Raw genomic sequence first — 9,321 nt, 5'->3', positions numbered from 1 at the left:
TATCAAAAGATGGCCTAGTTGGCCATCACTGCAAAGAGAGGCCCATTTGACTTGCAAACTTTATATGCCCCAGTACAGGGGAACCCCAGGGCCAAAAGGGGAGTGGGTGGGTAGGGGATTGGGGGGGTGGGTATAGGGGACTTTTGGATAGCATTGAAAATGTAAATGAGGAAAATACCTAATAAAAAAATAAATTAAAAAAAAAGAAGAGAACATATCATCGCCATTTTCCTTTAACACTATACCTTATCTTCTAAATTCCTATTATTTTACCCCAAAATAAATGTAGCATTTACCTCTCATCTAAGAAGCTTCTTTTTGAAGAAGGTAGAGACTATTGCCATAGATTTACAACTGGTCAAAATGCACAAAAATAAGTGACTTTGATCCTTAAATAGCATACACACACACACACACACAGGCACACACAATCTATCTATATCTTAGGATCAGGGAACTTCATAGAAGAGAGGAGGGAAAGGTAATAATGACCAGAGGAACAGGATGCCTGCTGCTTGTGTCTACTATATACTAAAGGAAAACCTCACCCATGAAATGTTAAGAACGAGGTAGTCTAAATAAGACTGGTATACATTGACAATATAATTTGACATGCTAATGAGGATAGAAGAAATTTCCCATGGCCTTATCTCTAGATGAACAGCGTCCAGTAACCATTGATTGCTGAAAGGGAGAATTTGTTTTCTTTCAAGCCAATAAATACAGGAATAGACACTCAATATCATTAATCATTGGGAAAATAATAATTAAAAGCACAATATAATGATCCATGATAATTGTAGCTGGCAAAACTGACAATATCAAGTGGTAAAAGATATATGTTTATGGGAATTTAAAATGGTAACCCTCCATCTCAAGTTTGTTGTGAAGATATAATGATGTATGTCAATCATGGAAAGAGTGGTTCTGAGCAAACCCTCTTTATTACTACCATCAACTTAATAAGTTTTTCTTTCATTCACTCTCCCCTTACAAATAGAACTTAAATCTAATTATATGCCTTTTCCATGTGTTGAATACTTATTGCATGAAAGAAGTCAATCATCAACTCATGGAAGCTGCAGTAAAACAGAAGACATGAGCCCTCCCATAGGGAACTCCAGAATGAGCTTTTGGTTGAGTGCACTCAGTGAGGTAAAACCAAGTAGGGAAGCATTGTAAAAGGTAGAAGTCTTAGTGATAATGCTCACAACTGAGGGAATCTAAGCTGCTTTGCAGATCATGAGGATATAAAACTTGTAAGAAAAAACTAGTCATGTACTGACACAATCTTAATGCTGTACCCCTTGGTTGTCAAGAAAAAAATGGGATTTTAAAATCCTTTCCTCCTCTTTCACATAGGTGGAGGGAGGGGAGACCTGGAAGGAAGGGAGGAGGGGAAGGAAATAAAGGGCGCAGTATCAGGTATTGAAGGGGATGGAAGAGAGGTACAGAGGGTCAGAAAATTGAATAAAAATATATAGCAGTGGGGGGGGGTGAGGAAATGTGGGTAGTCACTGGAGAGTCCCAGACACCAGAGACTCCCAGGACCCAATGTAGATGACTTTAGCAGAAATGCATGCAGCAAAGGCAATATAGAACCTGTAGAGACCACCTCCAGTAGAAATGCATGGGCCCCAGTTGAGGGTTGGAGCCACCCACCCGTCTCAAAAATTTTAACCCACAAATTTTCCCTGTCCAAACGAAATACAGGGACAAAACTGGAGCAGAGACTGAAGGAAGCTCATCTAAGGACGCTCTCATCTTGTCTGCAGACACCAAAACCAACACTGTTGCCAAGAGGCACTGGCTGATAGGAACCTAGTATGGCTCTTCCTTGGGAGGTTCTGCGAGCAACTGACCAATGCAGATGTGGATGATTGAAGGCAACCATAAGACTGAGGTCAGGAACCCTGGTGGGGGAATGGGCAGAAGAAATGGAGGAACAGAGGAGGATTGAAACTCCATAGAAAGAACGTCAGTTGGCTGGACCACCTAGTGCTCCCAGGGACTTGACTACCAGCCAAAGAGTGTACAGGGAGGGATCCATTGCTCCAGATACATATGTAGCAGAGGATGCCCTTGCTGAACATCAGAGGGAGAAGAGGATCTTGTTCATGTGGAAATTGGATGCCCCAGCATAGGGGCATGCTGGCACAGTGGGGCAGGAGTGGGTGGGTGAGTGGAGGAGCACACTCATAGAGGCTAAAAGGAAGGGGGAGAGGGAAGATGTGGGATGGGGGGTTGTGGAGGGGTAACCAGGAAGGGGGATATCATTGGAGATATAAATGGATGGAATGATTACTTTTTAAAAAGGAGGAAAAAAAGACTAAGCAAAATCTAGGTAAGCAAGGGCCTAGACCCCTCTCTTGCAAGTTTCTCCTCCCATAGATAGTACAATTCCAGCTCCCAGGAAACCCACAATATATATCACAATAAGGAAAAAGATCCAGATACGCAGATGTCAATATCACGTGAAAACGTTTTTAGTGTACATATAGAGAAACTTAAGTACAGAGGGAGAACCTATTATAGAAACGTTCAGCTATGACTGGAGTCCGGGTCTCCTTATAATGACAGAATGATCTAAATTTCAAATGTCTATTAAAATGATGCCAAGCAATACTTACTAATGATTCTAAAATGAACCATTATTTTTCAGTCCTGAGGGTGCATTAGGATCATCTAAGAACATGAAAAGGACATTGTTTCATGCCAGGCAAAGAAAATGCAAACAGAATGGTTCAAATGTATTCCTCCTTTAACATGTTCTGCAAATGATTCTGACTTATATTGAAGTAGAAATAAATATATTTGGCACATTACCACCATGATCACTTAAGGAAGACTCACTTATCATAGAAACATACTTGCTCTAAGAGAACATGAACAAGAATGGACAGCTGTCAGTGTACCCTCCCACTCTTGCCTATCATATTAGACAAGACTTCTTTGCTAAGACTAGGTCAGATCTCTTACAATGACAAAATTGAAGTGCCATCATAATGCCATCATAGCTCAAAAGAGCCTTCACCTCTGTTATTTTACAACTCAGTTCTTAACAAGCTCCATCCACAACAGAATCAATTAGAGAACTTGCTAAAACATAAATCTTGGCCCACAAGCAATATTTCCTTGCCAGTTGATTTTGATGATTCTGAGCTGTATTCTGTATCCACTGCTCTGGGTAGTGTAAAAAGCTTGGATACCTTCTTTTGGAAATTGGAACCAGACATGTTTTGGATTGAGAATTTTTTTGGACTTTGGTATATTTTAACACACCTCCCAAAATATCTTGACATTTGTAGGTAGACACACAAGTTCATAAAATATGTGATAATTAGGCTCTCTACTAAGAGAGCCTAATTTGTTTAACCATAGTTTTTTAGCCTGGTAATGTTACCAGTTACGAGTTTCATCTTATGTAATGTGTCTTAATGTCAATACTTACTGAGAATTTTCTGTATGATTCTAGTTCACTCAGATATGAGATAAAGATAACCACATAATTCTTCCCATTATATTCATTTTCTCAAGAAATTCAGAGAAGGGCTTGACAAGTAGCAAGAGTGAGAAGCAATGGTGAAGGGGATTTTCTAAGGGTCATTAAGTCTGGTTTAATCTATTTCCTCATCAACATGATAGAATTCCTTAGAGAAAAATTATTATAACCCTTTAATAAATTACATTTACATAAATACAACATGAAATTTGGAGGGGTAGAACATAGCTAGAGATTTAGTTCTGAAGACAGCAAGGTTGTTTTCTAGGCTTTAAAACAAAGAACGCCTAACCCATTTCATCAGGGAAGTAGACTCTTGGATCCTTTATGTCAACTTGGATTTCTTTTAAATATGCTAAAATACATTGTATTGCCAGACTTCCCTGGACCTGCTTCCTGCTCAGGATGCACTGGGAAATAATTATGACAATGCCTTTAAGCTGTTGGCCTAGATCCTGGACTACCACCACAGAAAAGAAAGTAACAATCCAGTGGTTTCACAGCTATGACAGCCCTGCACAAAATCCTTCCTGAGAACAAAGAGGGACTAGATTAATGCTGATTTTAAAACTTCTTTGAAGAATGAGAATTTCTTGGAGTGTGTTACAACTCATTAGATATTGGTAGAGGGGAAGAAGAAAAAGTCTGCATTATCCATGAAAGGTACTGGCTCTCTAGTTTTTGTTTTTAAAATGTCTGTTCCTTGACAAAGATTTGTTTAAATACTATAAAACACATAATTTGATAAAATATAAGATCTTAACTCAATATTATATAATTCAAAACAAAGAAAACTCAAAAAAATCGGGTTCATTAATTGAACACTAGAGTTCTATAATAAAAGTAAATTAATACTTTTTTCACATGTCAGAATAATGATAGATAATGGATTGTTTTAAATAATACCTTATTTTTCATAATATCAAATTTAATTAACATTTCCATAGTAAAAACAGAAAATCTCAAATGTTTTCAGCAGGATTAATTTTAAAAATAAAGTTTACTGTAAAAACCTTGCAAAAGACCTACATTTATACTAAGCCTCTTTAATAAAAATAATTTTATAATTACTCTGGTAAAATCTAGTTCCTAGGAAGGCCCGGCATGTATGTGGAAAAGGCCAACAAGTGATAAATCTTGTATGACACTCAATTATTAGTTAGACCTATTTTTCTTTCAAGAGTGACCTTTGGTGTACTAGATGTACTAGCCTGTGTGCTCATTTTTAATTAACAGTCTACACATAAAATTGAACCAAACCTTGTTACAGTTATAACACAAAATGAGGAATGATATAATTAGAATATAGGATATGTTGTACTTTTGTTTATATATGTTCACATTTTTCAGCTAAAATTTTAAAAGAAAGCAAAAATATAAGAAATACTAAGCTGTTATAACATTGTTGCTTGGTAGTTCTAATCGTCAATTTGATACAACCTATGACTACTTGAGAAGAACTTTGAGGAGGAATTATCTGGATCTGTTTGGTATGTGACAGTCTGTGGAGGGCTACTTTGATTGCTAATTGGTATTGTAGACTCTAGTGATGGTGGACAGCACCATTCCTTGAGCAGAGTGTTCTGAATAGTAGAAGAGGGAAGAAAGCTAGTTGAGAACAAGTGAGAGTGTATTCATGAATTACTCTTGATTGTGGATGCAGAGTAATCACCTCCTTGAATCCCTGCCTTTGCTTTCCAAAAATGATAGACAGAAATCTAGAATTAAAAGTTAATTTACTCTTTCTTCCCTTAGTTTCTTTTTGTCAGAAAACATTATCAGAGAAACAGAAATGTAGCTAAAATATTACATTAAAAAATAGACAATAGATTAAATATTTAAACAATAGAACCTTGGAATATATTTGTCTTACACCATTTTTTTTAATTTGTTGAAGTAGACATTTTCCTGCCATGGTGACATTTCATGGCAATTTAATTGTTTTTGAGAAAAATGAAGAAAAATAACATTAACTTGAAAGGAAGCTTATCAGCTGGATACCTTGGGAGAATCAAGCTACTTGCCTGAACCTCATGGTTTTTTTCTTTATAAGATAGGAATGGAATAATACTTCTGTTTTGGGTGATTAGACAGAAGAGAAAAATATATGTATGGGAAATTTTATAACTGATATGTTAACATTCAGTTTTCTCTACTGAGATAGAAATTGTTTTTACAAACTGCTTATTATATTTCTACTTATTAAATTGTAGAAAATATTCCATGCAAATCAAAAGCTTGCTAATGACTGAAAATTAAGCCTTATCATGCAGTCACCTACTCATTTTCTGCTTTGTCACTTGCCACCATATGTGACAGTATAGTTCAAATCTATGAAACTCTCTATTTCACTTGTCAATTAGTAAAAATAGATAAATAATCCCAAAGAAAGAAAATTCCATCCTTTTTTTTTTCTAAAAGTATGTAGTTTAATAACTAGGCATATAACTATTGTTTCTTGTTATTCTGTGAAGTGGGCTATCAGTAAAAGCATGAACTACAGAAACTGTGATGTTCTGAGAAGTCAGAGGACACAGCATATGAGAGATACAGAATTACTCAGGATTTCTCATCTGTGATGCTCTCTTCTTTCTCTGTGTGAAATGTACTGATTGACATGATCATTAAAGAAAAACTCCTTCACATTCCACAAGATAATGATTAAATGGTTTGGTTTTGGTTTGTAAAATTTGGGAATTTCTCTGCATGGGTTTTTATAAGAAGAGTTTTGTAGGCTTTTCAAATTGCTCTGTTTGAATAATTTAGAGGATGCTAGATTTAACTTTCTTGGACTAGGTTTCAGATATTTATTTAAATCAGATTATTCTTATTATTTTTGTTCTTTCAGCACAACAGTAAGTGACCAGCTATGTCACTCATTCACTTATCCTCAGCTTCAAAGCCACCTTTCATTACCTGTTATGTAATAGTAGAGAGTTACTTGTCAACATTTCTGTTGTGGGCATGATGTTAATTTTGTCAGGAGAGAGAGAAAGAAATAATAAAATAATTACTCATGAATTATTTTGTGTTTGGTTTTTCTCTTGCTCAAAGGTCTCCAAAAGTGTGCATGTCTTTGCAGAGCTAGTAACTTCAGTTAAGAAATGTCCTCAAGACCTTCCCCAGACTCTGTTTTTGAAATTGTCATTGCCAGTCAAAAAATATCTAGATTGTTACAGATATTATACTGGTTTAGCAAATTATTGGTTATACATTCTCCTCCAATAAACATGACTTCACCAGCAAAGTGTTATTAACTACATGTCTAATAACAGGTATGGCCTCCTCTTTGTTCAGTAGGGTTTTATTTTTATTTCATTTTTTTCTTTTATTAGATATTTCCTTTACTTACACTTTAAATGCTATCCTCTTTCCAGGCCACCCCTCTGGAAACCCCCTCTCCCTTCTCCCCCTCCACCTGCCTCTATGAGGGTGCTCCCCCACCCACCCACTCTTACCTTTCCACCTTGGCATTCCCATACAGTGGGGCATCTACCCCCTCAGGTCCAAGGCCCACTCCTCCCACTGATGTCCAACGAGGCTATCCAATGCCAGAGCCATGGATTCCTTCATGTGTACTCTTTGGTTTGTGGTCCAGTTCCCAGAAGCTGTGGAGGGTCTGGCCAGTTGACACTGACAACCTCCATGGGACTGTAAACCCCTCAGCTCCTTTAGTTGCTTCTCCAACTCCTCCATCGGGGACCTGTTGCTCAGTCCAATGGTTGGCTGAGAGCTTCTGCATCTGTATTTGCCAGGAACTGGCAGAGCCTCTCAGTAGACAGCCATATCAGGCTTCTGTCAGCAAAGCACTGCCTGGTATAGAAAATAGTATCTGGGTTTGGTAACTGTGTATGGGATAGATCCCAAGGTGGGGCAGTTTCTGAATGGCCTTTCCTTCAGTCTCTGCTGCATACTTGATCTCCATATTTCCTTCTGTGAGTATTTTGTTAACCTTTCTAAGAAGCACTGAAGCATCTGCTCTTTGTCTTCCTTCACCTTGAGCTTCCTATGATCTGTAAATTGAATCTTGGGTAATCCAAACTTTTGGGATAATATCTACTAATCAGTGAGTGCATACCATGTGGGTTCTTTTGTAACTGGGTTATCTCACTCAATATGATATTTTCAAGTTCCATCCATTTGCCTGTGAATTTCATGAGGTCATTGCTTTTAATAGCTGAGTAGCATTCTATTGTGTAAATGTGTCACATTTTCTGTATCCATTCTTCTGTAGAGGGACATATGGGTTGATTCCAGCTTCTGGCTATTATAAATATGGCAGCTATGAACATAATGGAGCATGTGTACTTATTACATGTTGGAACATCTTCTGGGTATATGCCAGGAGTGATATAGCTTTGTCCTCAGGTAGTACTATGTCAAATTTTCTGGGGGACCACTAGACTGATTTCCAGAGTGGTTTACTAGCTTGCAATCCCACCAGCAATAGAGGAGTGTTCCTATTTTTCCACATCCACCCCAACATGTGCTGTAACCTGAGTTTTTGATCTTAGCCATTCTTACTGGAATGAGGTGTAATCTCAGGGTCATTGTGATTTACATAAGTTCCCTGATGGCTGAGGATGTTGAACATTTCCTTAGGTGATTCTCAGCCATTCAAAATTTCTCAGCTGAGAAATCTCTGTTTAGCTCTGTTCCCCACTTTTTAATAGTGTTATTTGGATCTCTGGAGTCTAACTTCTTGAGTTCTTTGTATATATTGGATATTAGCCCTCTGTCATATGTAAGATTGGTAAAGATCTTTTCCCAATCTGTTGATTGCCTTTTTGTACTATTAGCAGTCCTATGCCTTACAGAAGCTTTGCAATTTTTGAGGCGCCATTTGTCAATTCTTGATCTTAGAGCATAAGCCACTGGTGTTCTGTTCAGGATATTTTCTGCTGTGCACATGTATTCAAGGCTTTTCCCTGATCTTTCTTCTATTAGATTCAGTGTATCAGGTTTTATATGGAGGTCCTTGAAAAACTTGGACTTGAGCTTTGTACAGGGAGATGAGAATGGAACAATTTGCAGTCTTCTACATGCTAACTGCCAGCTGAACCACACCATTTGTTGTGTAAGACCCGAAAAGCCTTATGTCCAAGATGTCCCACTCACAGAGATGCAGAGACGGAGATTGATGCAAAATGCAAGAGGTTTATTGATCCAGCATGGTAGAGTCGTCCTGAAATCAGAATGGAAGCGACCTGAGTAGCTAAAGCACATACCTTTTATACATTTTTTAGAGTAGTTCTCAGTCACGGTTTAGGGCTGGTAAGGGGGCAGACTTAAGAACCGGAGACATTGTGTGGGCCTTTCTAAACAATCAAAGGACTATGTCTTATGGAGTAAACTTAAGGACCAGAGGCCAATTCTGGGAAAACAACATCTAGACATTTACTTAACTTTTTCAACAGTGGTCATATTGAGCTACCACATATCTTACAGTTGAAAATGCTGTCTTTTTCCATTGGATGGTTTTAGCTCCTTTTTCTTTTCTTTTTTTTTAAATAAACATTTTTTTATTACGTATTTTCCTCAATTACATTTCCAATGCTATCCCAAAAGTCCCCCATACTCTCCACCCTACTTCCCTACACACCCATTCCGATTTTTTGGCCCTGGTGTTCCCCTGTACTGGGGCATATAAAGTTTGCATGTCCAATAGGCCTCTCTTTTTAGTGATGGCTGACTAGGCCATCTTTTGATACATATGCAGCTATAGTCAAGAGCTCCGGGGTACTGGTTAGTTCATAATGTTGTTGCACCTACAGGGTTGCAGATCTCTTAGCTCCTTGGATACTTTCTCTAGCTCCTCC

This window comes from Mus caroli, chromosome 4, assembly GCF_900094665.2.
Source record: "Mus caroli chromosome 4, CAROLI_EIJ_v1.1, whole genome shotgun sequence".
NCBI classification, from domain to species: Eukaryota; Metazoa; Chordata; class Mammalia; order Rodentia; family Muridae; genus Mus; species Mus caroli.
The sequence above is the reverse complement of the archived record's forward strand: the minus strand, read 5'-3'. Positions refer to the sequence as shown.